The sequence below is a fragment of the Gymnoscopelus microlampas genome, assembly GCF_963454915.1.
Source record: "Gymnoscopelus microlampas genome assembly, chromosome: 21".
Lineage (NCBI taxonomy): Eukaryota > Metazoa > Chordata > Actinopteri > Myctophiformes > Myctophidae > Gymnoscopelus > Gymnoscopelus microlampas.
Window position 1 is genome coordinate 45856367 of NC_139958.1, and position 24425 is coordinate 45880791.

Genomic DNA, 24425 nt, shown 5'->3' on the forward strand with positions numbered 1-24425 from the left:
GCTTTCAACAGCCATGGCTGGGACGGTGGATAGATCTTTCTGTTACTGTATGATCCATCTAAAAGTATCACACACAGCTGAAAAGTATTGCGGACACGTTATTATGGATCCCACTGCGCATCGCGGACTGATCTTCATGTGGTCTCTGTGTTTTGCTTTCCTTCCTGGTTTGGCATGCATGACCCGCCCTATGCTGACTCTGATTGGCCTACCCGTAATGTTCCTTACCCAATCGTGAGTCGTCATATCTAAACCAACCAATCACCTCCGTGGATTTCTTTTTTCTTCACAAAACTATTTTGCAGTCAACTTTTCTCCAGTGAGAGTAGCGTGTAGCGATGATGGACGTTACATCACTACTTGGGTCTAAAAATAGCTACACTACAGAAAACGCTACTTGGTTCAAAAGGAGCGACGCTACCGTCACGCTACTGGGAAATGTAGTTAAGCTATGTAGCGTCGCTACTTGTAGCTCGCTACTGCCCAACACTGACGGTCCGTTTGTACACTGTCAGAGGTACAGATCTGTAAGGACCCCATTTATCAGCTGATCTAAGGCCATATGTTCTGGACACTCGGGTGAAGAGAGGGGCGGAACTGTCAACTGATCACCATCTGGTGGTGAGTTGGTTCAGATGGCGGGGGAAGCCTCTGGACAGACCTGTGTATTGCGGGTGAACTAGGAACGTTTGGAGGAGACCTCTGTCCGGAAGGAATTTAACTCCCACCTCCGGCGGGACTTCTCTGGCATCCCTGTGGAGGTTGGGGGCATTGAACAGGAATGGGCAATGTTCAAAGCCTCTATTGCTAAAGCTGCGGCTGTGAGCTGTGGTCAGAAGGTCTTAGGTGCCTCAAGGGGTGGTAACCCTCGAACACCCTGGTGGACAGCGGTGGTCAGGGAAGCCGTCCGACTGAAGAAGGAGGCCTATCGGGGTATGATATCCCAGGGGACTCCGGAGGAAGTTGCAAGGTACCGACAGGCCCGAAGGGCGGCAGCCACAGCTGTGTCGGAGGCTGAGCAGCGGGTGTGGGAGGAGTTCGGGGAATCCATGGAAAAGGACTTTCGGGCTGCACCAAAGTTGTTCTGGAAGACCATAAGGCACCTCAGGAGGGGAAAGCGGGGAACCATCCAAGCTGTATACAGCAAGGGTGGGACTCTGCTGACTTCAAGTCCTAAACCCAATGACATCAGACCCACCCTCCCTGACAGGAGCAGAGCCTGAGGATGATGGGGGATCGGCGTCAATCTCCCGGAAGGAAGTCACTGAGGTAGTTAAACAACACCACAGTGGCAAAGCTTATATCTGTAGTAACATTACATTATGCATTATTATCAACTTAATATCTGTAGTGACATTGTATTATGCATTATCAACTTTAAAAACAAAAAGTTTAATGGGAGTATAACCACGTTTGGGTCTGTTAGACCTTCATCAGGTTATCAGTAACCTATAAACAGTACTTTCCTGTCCTCAGGAAATCAATCAATCAATCAATCAATCAATCAATCAATCAAGAAAACCTGTGTATGTTGTGTCATTTCTGCTTGAAGGTGAACAACATGCCTATCACGTATCAGAACAGAATGAAGTCACTGAGGTAGTTAAACAACACCACAGTGGCAAAGCTTCGGGGGTTGATGAGATTCGTCCAGAAATGCTGGAGGCTCTGGGTGTTGAGGGGCTGTCTTGGTTGATACGTCTTTTCAACATCGCGTGGAAGTCGGGGACAGTACCGAGGGAGTGGCAGAATGGGGTGGTGGTCCCATTTTTCAAAAAGGGGGACCAGAGGGTATGTGCCAATTACTGAGGTATCACATTACTCAGCCTCCCTGGGAAAGTTTATGCCAAGGTACTGGAAAGGAGGGTCCGGCCGATAGTCGAACCTCAGATTCAAGAGGAGCAATGTGGTTTCCGTCCTGGTCGTGGAACAACTGACCAACTCTTTACTCTGGCAGGGATCCTGGAGAGGGCCTGGGAGTATGCATATCCGGTCTACATGTGTTTTGTGGATTTGGAGAAGGCATATGACCGGGTCCCCCCGGGAGGTTCTGTGGGAGGTGCTGCGGGAATATGGGGTGAGGGGGACCTTGTTGAGGGCCATCCAATCGCTGTACGCCCAAAGCGAGAGCTGTGTCCGGGTGCTCGGCAGTAAGTCGGATTCTTTTCCAGTGGGGGTTGGTCTCCGACAGGGCTGCGCCATGTCACCTATCCTGTTTGTGATATTCATCGACAGGATCTCGAGGTGAAGTCGTGGCGGAGAGGGTATACGGTTCGGTGAGCTAAGGGTTGCGTCACTGCTTTTTGCGGATGATGTGGTCCTGATGGCACTGGTCTTCCGAGCAATCTTCGTTCCTACTCTCACCTATGGTCATGAAGTGTGGGTCATGACCGAAAGAATAAGGTCGCGGGTACAAGCGGCCGAAATGAGTTTTCTCAGACGGTGGCTGGCATCTCCCTTAGAGATAGGGTGAGAAGTTCGGTCACCCGGGAGAGACTCGGAGTAGAGTCGCTGCTCCTTCGCTTGGAAAGGAGCCAGCTTAGGTGGTTCGGGCATCTAGTACGGATGCCTCCCGAGCGTCTCCCTAGGGAGGTCCTCGCTGCACGTCCCACTGGGAGGAGACCCCGGGGCAGACCAAGGACCAGATGGGCGGATTACATCTCCACACTGGCCTGGGAACGCCTCGGGATATATATATATATATATATATATATGTATATATATATATATATATATATATATATATATATATATATATATATATATATATATAGACATGCTGTCAGTATCGTGACTGCCCTCAACAACACCTCAGTCACCGTGAGAAGATACTCGTTCAAAGCAATTTTTTATTTTCAGCTCCTATAATTCAAGGTATTCCTTGAGAAGATTTACAAAGAGTAAAGCTAAGCTAAAAAATAGTAATTTCCTATATCCTATATCCAAATTAAGTACAATTAAATTTGCACGATGCGTGCGTGCCGTCATTAAAATAGCTTTCCACCGATCAAATAATATCATTACACCACGGTGTGTTAATAGCAACTTAATATCTGTAGTAACATTGTATTATGCATTATTATCAACTTATTCTCTGTAGTGACATTGTATTATGCATTATTATCAACTTAATCTCTAGTAACATTGTATTATGCATTATCAACTTCATATCTGTAGTAATATTGCATTATGCATTATTATCAACTTAATATCTGTAGTAAAATTGTATTATGCAGTATTATCATCTTAATATCTGTAGTAACATTGCATTATGCATTATTATCAACTTAATATCTGTAGTAACATTGTATTATGCGTTATTATCATCTTAATATCTGTAGTAACATTGCATTATGCATTATTATCAACTTAATATCTGTAGTGACATTGTATTATGCATTATCAACTTTAAAAACAAAAAGTTTAATGGGAGTATAACCACGTTTGGGTCTGTTAGACCTTCATCAGGTTATCAGTAACCTATAAACAGTACTTTCCTGTCCTCAGGAAATCAATCAATCAATCAATCAATCAATCAATCAAAAAAACCTGTATGTTGTGTCATTTCTGCTTGAAGGTGAACAACATGCCTATCACGTATCAGAACAGAATGGAGGTAATTTAATCATCATAAGAGTAATCATAAGAGTTGTCTATATGATCATTAGACATCGTTTGATTAATCCAGGCCACATATATGTAGACATTGGCGTAGACACCAGACATGTTCCTCTGAACACTACCAGCTCCCCAGCTCACCACACCAGAGATGTAGTGAGTTCCATCCTGTTCACACATCAGGGCTCAGGCTCAGGTCTGCCACACTGGGAGAACAGGGCTGGACAACATGGAGAATGGAAAATGAATGGGAAGGACATCCAGAAAGTCATCAAACCCACCGCAATTCACATTTCTGTTACATACGTAACGCCCGGGATTCGAACTTGGATCATCTCTCGCGTGGAAAGCCAATTTCTTAACCACTAGCCTAAAGGGGAATTCCCCCTTAGACGGAGGATATATTACGCTTTTGGTTATTAAATGTTTATATTTTTTGGGGAAAACTGTAAAAACAAATGAAATTAAATAATGACCCACATTTTTTTACATGTTCTCTCCTGGTGGGTGTATTATTACATGTTCTCCTGGTGGGTGGATTATTACATGTTCTCTCCTGGTGGGTGTATTATTACATGTTCTCCTGGTGGGTGGATTATTACAAGTTCTCTCCTGGTGAGTGGATTTTTACATGTTCTCCTGGTGGGATTAGTACATGTTCTCTCCCCGATGGGTGGGATTATTACATGATTGACAGTTATGTCACTGACAGGGAGCAAATCAGAGACCTGTTTGAGTACATACTTTCAGAAATACCCAGACCACAAATAATGTTCATTTGTCATTTATTTTGATTGAAGGGATGTCATAGAACCCCAAAAAGGACCAACAACAAAGAAAAGGTCATGATGGTACACTTGTCAAACTACAGACAGACAGACAGACAGACAGACAGACAGACAGACAGACAGACAGACAGACAGACAGACAGACAGACAGACAGACAGACAGACTATAGATTTGTGTCAATGTTGAAGTCATTGTTTGTTACCTGAACAGATCACCTGTTGTCTCTCAGCAGATCTACCAGACTGCATTGTTACACACTCCCTCAGTGAAGATTCAGATCCAACACAGGAAGATGTAATCATCCATACAGGTGTACGTACAGAACCAGAACTCAATGTTGTGTTAACAGCAGAGCCACAGTTCAGCTGTCTACACACTACAGATGATGAATTCAGATTCAATTCAGATGTGAAATCAGTCGCTGGTCTCCAATCTCCCTGGTATTTCACTTCCAGTATACCAGTACAGTTACTGATTCCTCCCACCAACCTGACATCATCAGACTCTGTACAGAGACAATAGAATAAACTGTAAAAAGTAGTATAGAATACACTTTTCGGGTACGATCTATAATGTTTGAGCAATGAGCAACGCCAACAGGCAGAGAGCTGCTGAATTCAACAATAGTTTTTATTAGAGAAAACTGAACAGAAGCTGGGAGGGGGAATGAATAAATGGATGAATGAATCAAGGAATCAATGAATCAATGAATCAATGAATCAATGAATCAATGAATCAATGAATTAAAGAATCAATGAATTAATGAATCAATGAATCAATGCATGAATAAATAAACAAACAAATAAATGATTGAATGCAAACATCAACACAAAGCGTTTCCATAACCATAACATTTTTTAAGAACCAGCGTTTATCAAAATGTGTCACAGATGTTTAGTTGTTTGTTCATGTTTGTTTACCTGTTGTGTGGACTGTTGGTTGAACCTGGAGAGCTGAAGAGACAAATGATCAAATGAATGAGTTTGAGTGTAACAGTACATGAAGCCTGCCTAGTAGTACAGAAGGTTTATGTGTTAAATACAGTTCTGGCTGATAACGACAATAAGCCTCTCCGACCTACTTACTTTACCTACTTACAGTTTGAGTGTAACAGTACATGGAACTTGTCTATGTCTAGATGTACAGGTTCATGTGTTGACATACAGGAGATGATCGTGTTTGCTGCTATTTATGTGACATCCAAAGGATGGGAATGAGTAAGTGTATGACTTATTAGGCGGCTGAAAATATGGTTTGACCCAAAAATAATTTGAACAAAAGGTTTCTCAATGGTTTATTGTAGTATCAGGTGTACTTAATAACATATCAAAAGTTTACCGAAATCTGATCATTAGAAATGTCAAATTTCCAAGATGGCCGCCACCAGTTCCTTAAAAGACCATTACTCCTTCATTATTTGCCCTACACAAGTGATTTTGGTGCCTAACCCCATGTTTTGGTGATCTAGGAATCCAATTAGCATATATAAATTATAAGCAAGTGATTATGAGTACAATTACATATTAAAGCAATTGGTTATAAGCATATTTAACAATGTAATTGGACATTTCTCCCTTTTCTACATACTATAATGCACAGGATTGGTGAATTAATCACCTATACATGTAATTCACATTCTGTTGAAGCTTTATAAATGTATTTGGATACCAATAAGGAATAAATGAATTATTACTGGGTGGTACTGTGACATTTGTAAAAACATGGCTGCCAAGTGAGAAATGTCCACACCAATTTGTTTGTAAAGGTGTCCCGTTCCCAAACTGGGGGTCCCCCAAATGATTTTGGGGGGTCCCCAGATGGTTAGCTTTATGTGCAACATTGTTTTCTCACTCAACAGTTAACAAACCAACATACAGTAGTGTATACAGGGTATCTGCACATTTCTAAAGTTACAATTTAAATACTCTTAAGACTCAATATTATCTCAAATATTGGGTAAGAAAGAGGAAAACATTGTGAAAATAGTATAAGCTCAGAACACTACACTCAGTTGGAAAGAAATGGCCACTTGTCTGGTCTATGGGGAAGATGGACTCCTCAGTGGGGGATACAGTGGAGAGAAATGGCCCCTTATGGGCCAAGAGAGGGTGTACAAGTCATCACAGAGCTATCACAACATGTATCAAGTGTCTTCTACTGGGTGTCTAGGCAGGGGTGGTGGAGGAGTGTGGCGTGGATAAGGTTCAGATTTGCTTGTCATAGACATCTCCTTATTCCTGAGACTAGTAGTTGTGTGAGGTTTTAATGCAAAATTAATTTCACATGTCCTTATTTTGTGATTGGTACTGCTGGCAATAAGCTTGAACCCTGATCTTTTTTTCTGGGTAATTTTAACAGCAAGACGGTACGTATAGGGGACAGCCCATGACGCCCTGGGCTCCAGTCTCCCCATAGAATCCCAATCTAACCGACCTCCACGCCCGTAACAGGGCCAACATACAAGCATTGCTTTCGGCATACACCAATTTTTTGTTCTGGAGAGGGGAGAGGACGCTCTGAGCCATAATGATAAGTCACTGGGGGCCCTTGGGAATATTAATGGTCAGCCACCACGACTCTCCTGTGAGCCAGTCCGACATAGACACCCTTGTCTGCCTGACACACAGTCATGCACCACCACGTAGAGGTCTTACAACCACCACTATGGGGGGCCGACCCTCCTCACTACCTGTGCCAACTCACAAGCGCCTATCTCGGACATAGGAGCCAGCCAGACCCGCCAGGAGGTCCATTTGGGACCAGTATATATAGGGACACGACTGTCTGCCTGACACAGTCTTGCAACATATGGAGGTCTTACAACCACCACCACTGGGGACTGTCCGCACTACCTATACTAACTCAAGAGTGCCTATCTCGGGAGCCAGCGTGGAGGTCCACTTGGGACCAGTGGGACTATCCAGTGAGCCAGGCGACATAGGGACACTCCTATCAGCCTCACGCATAAGCTAAATTCAAATACCTTAATTTCTGCCTCCTCCTCACTCCGTTCTCCAGCGTGCCGTGACTTAGAAATTGTTTGCATCCCAAATGCTGAGTTGCTTTTGGAGGAGCTGAGAACGAGGAGAGCGCAGGCTCCCTAAGCCTACTTAGAGTGAGATCTGGCAAAGATACAAGTTTATCTTTCATGTATCGTTTGCAGAACTGTCTTCATTGAAATGGCGTATCATTTCTGTTGGAGGTTTTGCACGTCGGACATGGGGGAGATCAGAAGCTCAGGGTCTCCTTGCCTCCTAACTTTGCTCTTCTGTGCTCCAAGTGCCCAGGGAGCAATCCAGTGACCCCCATACTCCCCTCTACCCACCTGAGGGGAACCCTAGGCCCACTAAACTCTAGACCAGACCCACCCCCCATACTCCCCTCTGTCTAGGCACCCAGTACTCGGTTCTGACAGCTCTACACTAACCTCCATAACCCCCCCCATCCCTCTTTTCACACTCACACTGATTGCCTTCCTAATGTGTTAAAAAGTTCTATATCCATTTAATGTTTTTTTCAAAATCTTGTGTCTACAAGATGACACTGCGTGTCCACGAGTAAAATAAATATTCTTGTGTATGTAGGGGAGGAGTTATGAAGTTCCTATGGGGTGAGTAAGGGGAGGGGTGCAGAGATATTGGTTCATAATGCAAGATATTTTTTTGGGATTGGGGTGTATAGTCAAAGACGAATTTAGTTTGGGCTAAATTTGATCCACGGAGCTATCCAAAACCTTTCAATATTAAAAACAACACTATCTATCAACTGACAATATTCTCTGCCACCACCTTCTGAATTACTGCAAATTGTGACTACTAGTTTTTTTGTGTTCTGAGGATATCTTGAAGCCTTGTTCCAGTAAAAAAGAAATATAAGTAGTTGAACATTTATTATATAATTAGTTAAGTTAACTTGAAACGGGTGACCGTTTCAGAGGGTTTTAATAGGGTCACAAACAAAATATTGGATTTCACAATTATCTAATTGTATCTCTGCAATTTGGACAAGTCCAATGGTTTCCCAGGCCCCCAAAACATGGGGTTAGACTCAAAAAGTACTTGTCTAGGATAAATAATGAAGGAGTTAGGCTGTTTTAATGATTTTTGGGGCATCTTGGACGCCATCTTGAAAATAACACCTTTCCAGTGGGCAAACTTTGGTAAACTTTTAGTATGTTATTCAGGACACCACATACAACAAAAAACAGTTGAAAAACCTTTTGTTCAATTTTTTTTTGGGTAAGGTGCTTTTTTTTCATATATTCAGCCGCCTATATAGCACAACACATACTAAGACAAAGGAATGAGTAAGTGTATGATTTATATCACATCACATACTAATACAAAGGAATGCAGGAATCAATTTAGGACACACAATGGTTTGTTCTAAACAAACATGGTTGTCATGGTGAATTGGTATGGAGTCAGAACAGTCTCATAATGAGTGAATGCACAAGTCCTAATGAGTGAATGCACAAGTCTTGGTTTGTATTCACACACTCTTGGTTTGTATTCACACACTAGATTTTTGAATGAACAAGTTCTGGTTTGCATGTGTTTTTTTGGTTCAGCACTACAAATGCGATGCTTTGCGTTCGTGTTTCAAGTCCACAGGTTCGTGTTTCAAGTCCACAGCTTTAAATCCACAGTCTGTGTATTAAATTCACAGTTTGTATTTTGTGTTTCTAATCCACAGCTCTAAATCCACAGTTTGTATATTAAAGTCACATTTATATTTTGTGTTTGAATTCCACAGTTTAAAATTCACAGTTTGTATTTTAAAGTCACATTCCAGATGCTCTGCTTCACAAATATAATTCTCTATTTATCTCCAAAACACTCAATTTACAAACACAAATCGGTTGGTGTGCATTTGCACACTGCTTCTCTGTGGTGGATCTCCTCTGTGCACGCACAAATCTTTTTGAGACTGACCTGACGGTGGGCGTAGACGAACGTCGTCATTGGCTGATAAATCTGTCAATCAAAATCATGATTCTGATTGACAGGTTCATCAGCCAATGAGACGGGTTCGCTTTCAGCCAATCATAAGTGCTCTTACGTTTCTGGAGTGGACATATATCTCAACACTGTCCAATATGTTGTGAACTTACTTGAGGCAACATCATAATGAGATGCCGGGTGTGTCAAATATGAGCTTTTAGTTTTAGGAAAGCTTCCAAATAAAAATAAAATTGTCTAGAACATTGTACTGCAGTGTTGTTGTTCAAGGGACTTTACCCTTGACTTTAGACCATGGACGTTTTCAAACAAGCCTGTCCTGGTAAGGGATTGCTAGTGCTGATAATTAAACATTTATAAGTCATACAGTAGTGATGGGGAATTTAAATGTCATGAAATGGAACTTCACTTGCTATTCACTCTGAGCATTATCGTTCACCATTGTATTTCATTGTATATCGTTCAACATTGTTTTTCCTTTTATAGTCTGTGTGAACTCTTCCATCCACTTGACTTAGAATGACACAATATAGTGCTCAGTGTGCCCCGTTACTTGAACTGACACAGCTATGACCAGGCCAGTGGTGACTAGATTTAAATTCCTGGTGTCCATTTAGTTCATAGAAAAGTTCTATAAAGTTTAATGCTCTATAACTTGTGAAACACCCAATTCACACCCAGAGAGAACCCAGATCTGCTTATACAATTTTGTCTGCTCATTCATTTCAAGAAATTGGTACTGAAGATCTGAGAACCCTGTAACTGAACACTAATGATTACCATGTGGATATAAAGCTTTTTAACACATGAACAAAATCAACACTGATGACTTAAACGTGTAGGACAGGTATGAAACAAGTACGATAAGTAAACGTTTTCCAATTGACGTGAGCAGTAGTTTCATAGGTGCACGGCCAGGATTGTAAACATCTAATCACATGGATGTATAGACGGGGGGCAATGTAAAGGGAATGACCTCACTCCCCTAGTTTCATTACTTCCAACTTCACTGTTAATCTTGGATGAAATTGGTATCCCAACCTGAGAATGCTATTTTTTACTTAAGAGCTGCAGCGACAGAACTGTTACTGAATAAATACCATCAATATAATAATTTGGGAATATACCGTACATATTAACCAGCTTCGCTTACACCTCCTTTAATCTGTCCATTGCTTTGGGACTGGCAGGTGGAACATTATAGGACAAAGTTTAACACCAACCTTTATTGAAATTATATGGTATACACCTTAACAATTGCAGTTATAAAGCTGCATTTTTCAAGTTCACTGATCCAGACCAAGTTTCAAGGTTGTACTTTGTGTAGAGGTACTTAAGAGTTTGTGTGTAGGTACATAAGAGTAAAACGTATTTTTGTTTGGCTTCCTTCAGACAATGCAGCAGCATAGATAACAAGAGTGACTTGTGTACACAAGAGTGTCTCAATTTAAATAGGGGTTTTGACTGTTCAGTATACACTATTGCTACGGCCCTTTAAACATTTTTTTTTTTTTTTTTTAAAGACAAAATGCAGCAAGTGTTTTTATACACCACAAAATCATGCTGAATATTGTTGCTGTAGTACCCCAACAGTCTATTTGGGGTGTTTGCATTTGAATAATCTAGGTAGCTACCTCAAAGGTTTGACTGTATTGGGTAACACTTCCTGTACCCTGCTAATAAACAACACATTACCTTTAACTGTCAGTGAATGTACCATTCGGAGATACTGACCCGGACAACATTTTAAATTCAAGGGAATAGAACTTTACAGAAGGGTTTTTTTTTTCTCTCTCTTTTTTTTTACACAAATGAATTCCCTTTTAAATTCAAATAAAATATTAAAAAAATGAAATGAAAATAAATGACAAACAAATATATGACAAGGCTTAAAAACCTTTTAGAATGAACTTAAACCACAATAGGCCTACCCAAATAACCCAAATACTCATGCATGTGCAAAAACAAACTGTTTTTTCCCCAAATAAAACACTTGACCAAAACTAAATGATATACCTAGAAAAAAATATATACACACACACAGGAGTCATGTATCAAAATTGCAACAAATCAAGTAGTTAAAAAAAAAAAAAGATCTGTTCCCCATCACTCTCCCTGACTTTTACTTCACCTTTCTTTAACCCTCATTTAATTAAAGCTGCAAAAATAACACTTTAACCATGAACTTAACCCATAATAACCGTGAACTTGACAGTAACTTTAAACCATTAACACACTGTGGGCCCACACACCCACGCACATCCACCCCACGTTGCAGGCCTGCGAGACGTTCCGGCGATGCGGTGATTCTGGTCCTCAGTAACTCCAACAGATAGTTCTTTGTTGACACAGTACTTGCAGAGTCTTCAAACAGTACTTGCAATGGAAAACATTTCTCTGATACAGTACTTGCAATGGAAAACATTTCAAACGGCAACAGAGCTGGACTCTCTGTCCAGAACAGTCTTTTCCAAGCAGATGTCTCGATAATGGCGTAGTTCTCCGGCCAGTTGACCACACGCTCCGCTGGCAAACACTGACACACTTGTACCCAACAATGTACTGAGGCCTTTTTACATTTCTTATTTCTCCAAATACATTCTTCTCAGTCCTTCCTCTCTCTACCTTCTTCCGCTCTCTCCCACGGGCAATTGTTACTCTGGAACCCCTCGCATCCAATCCACTGCACCCACTCATACAACATAAAACCACTCCGTAGTCTTTGCTTAGTTAACGTTTTATATTAAATATGAAAACCAAATACCTTAGACCTGTTTGACTCCTTATCAAAACCTAATATGAATAGATAACTCTGCTAACCACTTTAAAAAGAAAATACATCACTTCAAGTTTACTGGCATTAGTTTGGTTTTTCTCTCTCTTAATTACTATATTAATAAGTCTGAAACTAATTTATGTTAACCTTTACTCTCCTCATTGATCAAATTATTACAGCATGTGAAAGAAGACACTGAAACAGCCAGTCCTGGTTGGTGGAGTTCAGAGTAGCTTGATACCAGGAGTGGCAAAGATCAGTGACACGGCTCATTTCTTCTTCAGTAAGATCTGCTTTCTTGAGCTACAACAGGGACACATCACAAAAGGGGACCAACTTTATTTAGGTAGAAAGTTGCCTCCAGGAGGCATTCCACAAAAAGGGCAAAAGTTGAATTTCAAATAGTCAACATTTGGAGTACATCAGAGGGACACACAAAGCTTGTTAAAATTTGCCAACACTGACCTATTCACTTATCCGTTTGATGCATGTGATGACAAACATGGTGTAAAACTCTGTGTAAGACATGCTAAATTGTAACCGTTACCCACCAAACCAATAGTTTCACGATGGTCAAGATCAGCAACATCCTCTAGGGTCAGAGCTGCTGCTGCAGTTTCGGTTCCACCCCTGGTCAACAGTGTCACGACAGCGAAACTGAGTGTGAGACTAGCAGAATGTCAAAAGAAAATGTAAAAACAAAGGGGAGATGGCAGTGCCCCATTTAATGGCAGTATATGGCATGAACACTAGGCACAAAACGACAGGATACTGGATATAGTTTCATTAAGTAGGGTGCAAATACCGTCATACAAAATAGGATACCAGGTAAACATCAAACATAGGAAGTGTGTGCGCCAATATACCAACCTTAATTAATACTGAAGCCAGTCTTCAGCTTCTGCATGGCAATTGACAAACATGTCGATTGACGTCTTCACCATTCATGTTGTCGGAACAACTGACATTAAGGTCCTGAGAATTCAGCTGGCAATTCCTCTCCACTTCTGGTCCTGGCTGCTTCCCTAGGCAGCCCAAATAAAAAATGTAAAATCATAACTCATTTTCATGACTATTTCAAAATAAGTCCTTGCTTGTCCAGTTGGTCCCAAGCAAGCTGGTCGCAAGAAATATTTATCTGTAGATAACATTGTCAAATACAGTAATGACATTATTAATTTAAAGTGTGTTTGTGCAGTGTACATAAAGTACATGTGCCAACATGTACAAACACATCTTTTTATCTGAATCTATAGTCAAAACGTCTTACCATTCACCACACATACTGGCATGAAATGGAAGGACATCTATTGGGTATTCTCTCTGACAGATTGGGCAAACCTGCAAAACAAAGAAAGCAAAAGAGAATGATACAAAAACAGAGTCCGAGTTAGGGCAGGTACACATTGCAGGACCTTAAAGTGGTCGGGGGGTCATCTGATCGTTAAGCATAACATACTGCAGGAGTTTATTTCTTGAAATCGGCTGTCATAATGTCGTTGTGGTTTTCACAACACGATTGATCCCCGACAAGGGCTGACACACTGTAGGATAGTTCACTAGGATGCTATCTCCAGAGTCAGACCCAATACATACATTTGTGTTTATTCCAATTCATTTAAATCGACGTATCCCGTGATATGCCTCTCCCCCCCCCCCCCTCTCCCTCTCTCTCTCTCTCTCTCTCTCTTTTGCACGGCAAGTGCGCTAATTCCGCTGTGACAGAGTTGCCATATCCGCTTATTATAAGCGACTTTGGGATTGTTTTTCTGTAAAGTTGCTTGAAAGTGTAGTTGCTTTTTTGGCCTTGTTTCCTAATGTTGTTTGAACCAGTTGTTCTCAAACATTTTCATGGCAAGGACCCCCACATTAATATTTGTCCGCAGAGGCGCAGACCTCCCCCTTCTGAAAATATGTTGTGCCATAGACCCCCATACAAGATCTGTGTGGATTTGGAAAATACTCCACAACTCCCCCGCCCCCCCAAATGTCTTCTTTAAAAATAGTTCATTTAGACACTTCAGCTCAGAAATAACCAGACCGTTATGAACCATTTACCATTTATTAAGGTAACCGTTACCATATATGCAATGATATTGCAATCAAGTTTGGCGGTGTGACTCTGCTCATGTGATATACAGATTCCCTGTGCAAAATTGACACAGATCTTTTTAATCACAAACCCCCAGAGCAGAGCGTAATACAATTATAACATCACACAACAGTTATAACACAACAGTTATAAACACAACAGTTATAACGCAACAGTTATAACATGACCAACACTAAACCCTTAATGTACAACCATCACCATAGAACGACGCCATTTACAGAACTATCCTGCCAACACCAGATGCCAGGGAGGAGGCCGGGGAGGTGGAGGAGTTTTGACACTGACAGCTGAACAACCGGCACTGACAGCTAAGCACGTAGAATGAACAGAGAACTGGGGCTGCTTAAATGGACCGCCAGAGTTGCACTGTGGGTATATGGGGGCGTGAATGAGTTAGCTTGTAGCGAATGAGAATGACAAGAGTTTGAACGTGAGACTTAAAGGAGTACAACTGAATAGCTTGTTAGCGAATGGGGGGGGGTCCGGGGAGTATGAATGAAATTTATAAACATTCTGCCTTCCGTGTCTACATGAACTATCGTTACACTGAATTTCATTTAGACACTTCAGCTCAGAAATAACCAGACCGTTATGAACCATTTACCATTTATTAAGGTAACCGTTACCATATATGCAATGATATTGCAATCAAGTTTGGCGGTGTGACTCTGCTCATGTGATATACAGATTCCCTGTGCAAAATTGACACAGATCTTTTTAATCACAAACCCCCAACACGCGCTCACTTGCAGTGAGCAAATACTGAGCCACACCTTACCTATATGAGAATGTTTATCAGTAAAAGCATCAAGCTGACGCAATTTCATTTAAACCCGTTTGGTATAAACGAAATATGCTACATGAATTAACTATGTGAGTGTCAGCGATGACACATTTCCTTTAAATGCATACCGAAGATGCCCTTCACATCTAAAAGCCGATAATCTGCGCAGCAGCAACTATTAGATGCACATTTGGCAAAACACTACTGTGTTCTGATGTTAAAGGAAATAAACTATGAAATAATGAATAACTATGTGTATAGACAGCAATGTCTAATTCCTTCTATATGATGGCAGCAATGCGAACCCTTTAGGCAAGTCCCACTCACCCGAGCGGTGACCTGATATAGAAGGAATATGTGTATAGACAGCCATGTCTAATTCCTTCTATATGATGGCAGCAATGTGAACCCTTTAGGCAAGTCCCGCTCGCCCGAGCGGTGACCTGATATAGAAGGAATGTATTAATAGTGAATTACCCATGCTAAACCTACCATCATCTAAACCACCATTAAGCAGCGTGGCACCACCACGACCCATGCTTAATGGTGTACCATACTGAGCACGACCAATCCCCAACATGCGCTCTCGGCAGAGAGCCACGCCATGCCTATATAAGAATGTGAATCAGTAAAAGCATCAAGAGAGATGCAATTTCATTTAACTCCATTTGATATAAATGAAATATGCTACGTGAATTAACTATGTGAGTGTCAGCAATGACACATTTCCTTTAAATGCATACCGAGATGCCCTTCACATCTAAAAGCCGATATTCTGCGCCAGCAGCGACTATTAGATGCAATTTTGGCAAAACACTACTGTGTTTTGATGTTAAAGGAAATAAACTAAGAAATTATGAATTACTATGTGTATAGACAGCAATGTCAAATTCCCTCTATATGATGGCAGCAATGCGAACCCTATAAGGCAAGTCGCGCTCGCCCGAGCGGTGACCTGATATAGACGGAATATACTATTTAGTGGATTACCCATGCTAAACCTACCTTCTAAACCACCATTAAGCAACGTGAGACCCAACACGACCATGCTTAATGGAATACCACTGTAGCAACGTGAGACCCAAACACGACCATGCTACTAGTGGCTACCCTACCTACCATTAATACCACTGTAGCAACGTGAGACCCAAACACGACCATGCTACTAGTGGCTACCCTACCTACCATTAATACCACTGTAGCAACGTGAGACCCAAACACGACCATGCTACTAGTGGCTACCCTACCTACCATTAATACCACTGTAGCAACGTGAGACCCAAACACGACCATGCTACTAGTGGCTACCCTACCTACCATTAATACCACTGTAGCGACGTGAGACCCCACACGACCATGCTACTAGTGGTTTACCACCCATCATCAGTTTACCACCCTACTATTCTAGTACCACAATTAAGCATACGTGAGACCAAACACGACCAATGCTTATTAATTTAGCCTACCATATTTAGGTATACGTGAGACCAACACGACCAATCCTTAGTGGTTAACCTTGCCTACCACTACCAACCTAAACCACCATTAAGCATACGTGAGACCCAACACGACCAATGCTTATTAATTTAGCCTACCGCATTTAGTTCTACGTGAGACCAAACACGACCAATCCTTAGTATTTAACCTTGCTTACCACTACCAACCTAAACCACTGAGCATACATGAACCAAGCGATGCTATAAGTTTACCATATCATCATATTACCACACTATAGCCTACGTGAGACCATAACACGACCGATGCTATAGTGTTTTACCTGACCCCCAATCTGCGCTCTGACAAAAGCAACTTAACGCACGATCAATTATGCAACTCCTGAAATATCCCATAATTGATCACACATAACACTCATAGCTTTTTTTTTTTTTTTTTTTTGAGCTGCAAGAATTTCATCCGTATTTAAACGAATATAGCGTCCGTAAGCAGCAGATGACCAGCGACCCATGCTTTTAAGTGGATGAAGAACCCAACGAAGCTGCAGTTGCTGCGCCGATCCGAAGAAGTGAGGAGTATACACGTGGGGCAGAGTCCACGTCGCTGGCACACAGTACGCAGCCTGGCAGCAACCACGGACTTGACATGCCTTCCCATCATCCATGACGAACAGGATAATTTCTTCCAGGATTAACCGCCATTTCAGGTAGCAGGACATAGAAAAGAACGGACAAAAGCGGAATCAGTTCTTACAATAAATGATATTCCATTAGATGATTACTGATTTAGAGTGCTTAATTGAACGTGTGAGCTTTCAGTGCAAGCAAAGTATTTCCCATATCTAAGAACCCATAGAATGCATGAACCGAGTGATCCACCGCTACTCTTAAGTCAAATCATGATTTAATTGATATTTCACTATTTCACAATATCACAACCCCAACATGGAAAGTAGTGATTTGAACATCCATGAAATTAGCTCAACTTAGATATCCAATATCATTAAACAATCCGTACCATTTGACATTTATACGCTGAATCCTTTTAGAACATGAGTGAGTGGATACGCAGATCAAGCGAGAGCAGCCAACAAGGCTTTCAGTAGACTTAAACAGAATGAGTTTTAGATTTGATTAATGGATGACCTGCCTCTCATGGCTTCAGCAGATGTAGATCTAGTATACCACAGAGGGGATTTTGATTACTGCTGTACAAGACCATGGCGCTGCAGTAAAGATGAAGACTGGCAGCAACCCAAAACCTGAAGATTCCCAGCATCCATGGTGGACAGAAGGTCATGCCATCATCAACCTTGGATCACCAAAATGGGCAGTCGCTCATGAAACAGAAAACAGAAGCAGAATGAGATCAAGCAATGAACAAATATCCCTTACGATGACATGGTTAAGCTAAAAGCGAAGATAACATTCACGTTAATTCATTTGTGCTTCATTAATATAATCACAATCCAACCTAATGAATAATTAGTGCCATGTTCTGACCTCAACGCGTGTAGAGGTACACAAATACACAGCTAACAGTAGCTTGAAGAGACGATAAGAAGCAGTGTAAGTTTGAATGATTTCACCTCTCCAAACCAAAATTCCAAACCAGTTTTATAAACTGAAACAATCATGAGGGTTAGCACCAATAAAATGCTCACTACATACATCCAATGAAATAACACACGCATAAAGCTACAAGGAATGGAAACTAGCATTAGCTATTTATGAAACAAACAACCTGGATGCTAGCATTAGCCCAGTGCCAAAGTGCCAAACACAACTCTGCATTGGGGAAATCAAGATAATCAAACGCCACATGCTACGATGCACAAGCATCTCAGCATAATGATTGCAAAAAAATAAAAATAAAATAGCCTACTCACAACGATACTTCCAAGCACATTACTGAATTGGGAAGATAAGCAGATGCACTGGGACCGCATGGTATAAAGACTCAGACTAAACTGAATTTACTAGAACAATTAGAGTGTCCCCTAGGGGCGCAAACCCACAACAGAAAGGTACAATTACCCCAGTCTCACTAGAGGGCGCCAAACTACAAACAAAGTTCGGTTCTGAAAAACAACAGTGCCTTAACATCTATACATTTTTAAACATCTAGGCCTTAACCTTTAAACACTACTACCACCTTAACTCTATTACTTTAATACCTTACCATCAATACTTAACACTATAAACGACCTTAGATATCCCACACGGTTTCTTCAGAACAGCACTTCTAGTATAAGAACTTATTACACTGACCTTGGAAACAACTCTAAAAGCAAACTCGGTGCAACAGTAATAATCTAGTTGAGCATCTACAAACTAATCCCCCATTATAGCTACTTGTAATTTAAGACAAATGAGTTGAATAACCCAGCAGAAATGATCAACATCTTCACTGAGTGGATTATATACTTGAATATCCCGTTTAGTAAGTACCTACTTAACATAACACTGCCTAGTTAACATAACCATAATACCTGCAAATTCCACCATTCAGTTAAGAATCACTCTTGCCCCTTCACATGACTCTAACACACGGTAGAATTAAACTAATCCTAATATAGCCTACTATGAAAGCGGTTGCATGAACTACAATACCCATAGTGCTTTACTGAAAGCCACTTCCTGGATACTCCCAGCGTCGTCTTGTGAGAGAGTGACGACGCTAGCATAGACTCCCATACTAAAAATGGGAAGCAGAAAGCTCTTACTATCTCGATGGGGACGTTCCAATGATTGGAACTATAGCAACCCGCTTCGCAGCGGGATCAAATAGTGACGGAACTCTCTCCCTCTATGGTTCTGGTTACTCACGTTGACTTGTCAACAGTTTGTGTGTAAGAATGTGTGTGCGTTTAAACCAAACTCCGTCTGCCTGACCCGACGCTATTTAACACAACAAACATGATCACATGCACAAGAACCTTTATCTCCATAATGATCACGCACGGAGAAGATTAATAGCATCACCTGGCATGAGAGATCATTGAAGACGATCAGGAAATAACTGCAGCAGCTTGGATGTGGCTGTGTTCACAGAATGACCGCAGCGCAGATCCGCCTCGATGTCGACTAGTGTTGATAATTACCAGGATACGTTACAGACTTAAAATGAACCATTGACGTCCACCTATGAACCACGCTGTTTAGCGTCGTGCCCCACCTGATCTTCCACCCAAACACAACTACTACTCATGATCAGAACGGCACTCCTGCAGCTGAATTCAATGACGATAACGAGCACGATCCGTGATTACTGGTGAGTTGCAGCGACCATGATGAAAAGTTTGAAACAGCTGAGACCACCCGCACCAATGTGAATTTGACACTGACAGCTGAACAACCGGCACTGACAGCTAAGCACGTAGAATGAACAGAGAACTGGGGCTGCTTAAATGGACCGCCAGAGTTGCACTGTGGGTATATGGGGGCGTGAATGAGTTAGCTTGTAGCGAATGAGAATGACAAGAGTTTGAACGTGAGACTTAAAGGAGTACAACTGAATAGCTTGTTAGCGAATGGGGGGGGGTCCGGGGAGTATGAATGAAATTTATAAACATTCTGCCTTCCGTGTCTACATGAACTATCGTTACACTGAATCCTATCTACAACGTGAGCTTGTAGATTGGTATTTGTAAATAGGTTTAAAGTGCTCAAGTGGCCTTTTCTTGGGCTTGTTTTCATAGACCTGGTTGCTTATTTCTCTCGCAACATCTGGCAACGCTGTTCAGACACAGCGTGTGTCACAGGCATGCTGCACTCACACACACACACACACACACACACACACACACACACACACACACACACACACACACACACACACAGAGAGAGAGCTCTCGCTCTGTCTCTGTCTCTCTGTACAACTCCTCTAAAATAAACAGCCCACCAGGCTCGCTCACTCTCTCATTTAGTTTTATAATGTTAACTTAATACAGGACTGGAAGGTAATATTGTGGTAGGGACTGTTTGTTGTGGTCAGATCCAGCGACGCTCCCCTAGCCACGGTTGCTGTAATGTGCTCTCATTGGCTGCAGCGTGGATTTGCTCGCAGAATGGTCTCGGCTCCTTTCACACTGTATGATATTGTCTGATGTCCTCTCTGCGACATATCTGAATATCTAACATGGTAGATATCTGAAAACGGTCGGAAAGCCGTCGCAGAGCGGATAATCGCGGCCAAATCGTCTCGCTGAGCCTTACACACACAGCGAGCTAATGCTCGCAGATCAGAGGCCGATCTGTGTCAGATCGGGAGGTTTTGTCGGCGAGCGCCAAAAAATGTCGGCGACAGCAATATCGGACCAAATCTCCTGCAGTGTGTACCTGCCCTTAATGAACCTCAGACATACGATATTGTCTAGCAATAGTAATATAATTCTATGATCCAAAATGAGTATATTGTGTGTTCCATAACAAAACAGCATGCCCATTTATAACTTTAAGCATCATATCATTATGAAGTGAAACTTATGATTACTTCCTATGGAATATAATGAATAAGCCTCGATTACCTCACAAGACTCTCCCATCTCTATGGAGTCTTCAATCTCAGCAGTAGGAAGGTCTGCGTCAGCTGTAGAACGGCGCACTGGCTCCTCAATAATCGTGCAGTCTTCGTCAGGAGATGCCTCGGATTTACTCTCCTAAAAAAAAAGACAGAGCTAGAGACAATCAAACACTCATTTGCACACAAAAGAGAAAAATAACTTCAGAAATTAGAGGAAAGCTGTACAGCTTACGTTCAAAGAGCAAGCCCGCAGATGCAACGGCAACATCTGCAAAGGCATAAGATTCCCACACGTCAGGCAGTTTGCCTTCGGCATCTTAGTGGTGTACCCCCCAGGGGCCTGTAAAATCCACCTCTCGCCATGACTGGCATGCTCTGGCCTGTGTAGCGTCCCCAACTCGCCACAACTTCCTCCACCGAGGGAGCTAGCTTCTTTGGCGCAGGTGGGTTGTTGGCCGGACTGGTGAGCCGTGGGTCATGGGTTCGACTCCGGCTCAGGGCGTTGCACTTCTCGGCCGTTACACCTGCCTGGACTGGAGGAATGGCCTGCCCCACTGTAAGAGCTGTCTGGAAGCTGCCTCTTGCCATGCTCTGGCCTGCCTGGACTGGAGGAATGTCCAGCACTTGTGAGCTGCCTCTGGCCATGACTGGCCTGCTCTGAACCCATGGCTAGATGAGATGGTCCCTGTAACTAGGGGGAGAAAATAAGATTTATATAAGGCACTGACAGTAGAGTATGAGGCACATGATATAAATCACAATATAGCAATATAGATCCTCAAATGTTGTTCTATCAAATGCAGCATTATAATTAAAAAGTACATGATGTTACACTATTTTGCTCAGCTGCTGATTAGGCTACTACCCATAAAATACATAAATAAAAAACAGTCTTAAGTAATGTAAAGTATACTTGATGTGAACATGCACGGTACATCATTAACAGTCTTAAGTAATGTAAAGTATACTTGATGTGAACATGCACGGTACATCATTAACAGTCTTAAGTAATGTAAAGTATACTTGATGTGAACATGCACGGTACATCATTAACAGACTTAATTTTATCCTTCAACTTCTTGTTTCTGCCCCAAAACGATTAGTTATACAGGTTTTGCAGCAATTTGTAGTAATTGTAGAAATATTAAACCTTAATGTCAAATGTTTAAGCATGTTCTAATCCAGGGGTCTTCAACAGGGGGTCCTCAAAGTAACTACAGGGGGGCCGTCAAATGTTCGTGATTGGATTTATTATCAGTTTTCATTAAGCACTTGAACCTTAGCATCCCTATTCTGAGGAGAACTTTAACCAAATATAGCCAATCTACAGTGAGCTTGTAGATCGGCTATTTTCGGCAAAGAGGTTTGGTGTGAAAAAGGATCAGACCAAGTACAGAGTGAAAGGTCAGGTGTACTAAGTATTGACAGTTTTAAAATACACATTAACATGAATCCAACATGATAGTGCAACATCTATGAAATCTATGAAAAAGTTTAACCTGCAACACAATTTTATGCAATATGTAGTGGGGGTCTCTTACTCCCTTCTTCATCTCTCTCTCTTAACTAGGGGGTCCTTGGCATTGAAAACGTTGAAGACCCCTGTTCTAATCATGTATACTTTAAAAACATTTTCCAAATTTTACACTTTTTTAGATTTTGGACAAAATAGTCCATTTTACATCGAGGTGCCCAGATGTCCCTAGTGCCCACCTATCCTTACCTTACCTTGCAGACCCTACAGTACAGTTCAGTTTTGAACCTGTCACAAAAAATATATATATATATTAAAATCCGCGGTTTATAAACAAAGACGAGCCCTCATACTGTTTAGGTTTGTCTTCTGTGATTTCAATGACAATAATGAGGTGCGGTGTCACGCTGACACCTGTAACCTGTAGAAATATGCTACCATATGCGTCACTCACAGCCAGGAAACACCCCCTAGTTACATCTTTCTACGGGTCACGTGTTTCAATATAACACCCACCCCACCAGAGGGTTTTTTATATTTCGATAATATAATCCAACTCTTATCTTAATCAACTTACACTTCGCTTGTAAAACAAGTATTTCCCTCATGTGAAGACAAATACCATGAATTTGAGGCTTAAACCCAACGTCGGCATGCCATCATCATCATCATCATCATCATCATCATCTGTTACGTGGCTAAGCAGAATGCTTCAACTTATTATAATTCAATAACATTAGATGATTTACAATGAGGGGATAATAACATAAATGTGTTACTTACAGATTCACGTTGTTAACCACTACTTCCAGCAGCATTCTTCATATTGTTTCTCAATCCCTGCCCCAAACTTCTGTCGTGTCCGCCATTACGCCCCCTTTGCTTTCTACTCTGCGCAGCCAGGTGCAGAGAATAGATATATGACTGTTTGATTGCCGGAGAAAATGTAACAGCACTTATGATTGGCTGAAAGGGAACCCGTCTCATTGGCTGATGAACCTGTCAATCAGAATCATGATTTTGATTGACAGATTTATCAGCCAATGACGACGTTTGTCTACGCCCACCGTCAGGTCAGTCTCAAAAAGATTCGTGCGTGCACAGAGGAGATCCACCACAGAGAAGCAGTGTGCAAATGCACACCAACCGATTTGTGTTTGTAAATTGAGTGTTTTGGAGATAAATAGAGAATTATATTTGTGAAGCAGAGCATCTGGAATGTGACTTTAGAATACAAACTGTGAATTTTAAACTGTGGATTTGAAACACAAAATACAAACTGTGAATTTTAAACTGTGGATTTCAAACACAAAACACAAACGTGACTTTAATACACAGACTGTGGATTTAAAGCTGTGGACTTGAAACACAAACACAAACTTGAAACACGAACGCACGAAACACGAAAGCTGTGGACTTGAAACACGAACGTGGACTTGAAACACAAACACAAACACGAAACACATGCAAACCAGAACTTGTTCATTCAAAAATCAAATGTGTGAATACAAACCAAGACTTGTGCATTCACTCATTATGAGACTGTTCTGACTCCATAAATTGGTGACAGGGTTCATCCCAGGTCCTTATTCTGATCTGTTCTAACTCCTACATCCTATCTCCTACATCCTAACTCCTACATCCAAACTCCTACATCCAAACTGTGTATGTGCGTGCACCATTCGCAGATGTATGTGTGTGTATGTGCGTGCACCGTACACATATGTATGTGTGTATGTGAGTGCGTGTGTGCGTGTGTGTGTGTGTGTGTGTGTGTGTGTGTGTGTGTGTGTGTGTGTGTGTGTGTGTGTGTGTGTGTGTGTGTGTGTGTGTGTGTGTGTACACAGAGAACATTGGTCACCACTGCATCTCTCTCTCCCTCTCTAGCAGTGCACCAGTGCGTGTAGTTTATCCCATAGCCTGAGGGGATG

General features: G+C 41.7%; 1 long non-coding RNA gene across 1 annotated transcript; it reads right to left on the reverse strand.

Annotated features, from left to right (window-relative positions):
* Positions 1-12310: 12310 nt before the first annotated feature.
* Positions 12311-13110, reverse strand: LOC311037462. The gene is made up of 3 exons (XR_014599964.1): positions 13015-13110; positions 12696-12813; positions 12311-12447 (listed from the first exon to the last, which is right to left on the reverse strand). It is a non-coding gene; the product is annotated as an uncharacterized lncRNA (long non-coding RNA).
* Positions 13111-24425: the final 11315 nt, after the last annotated feature.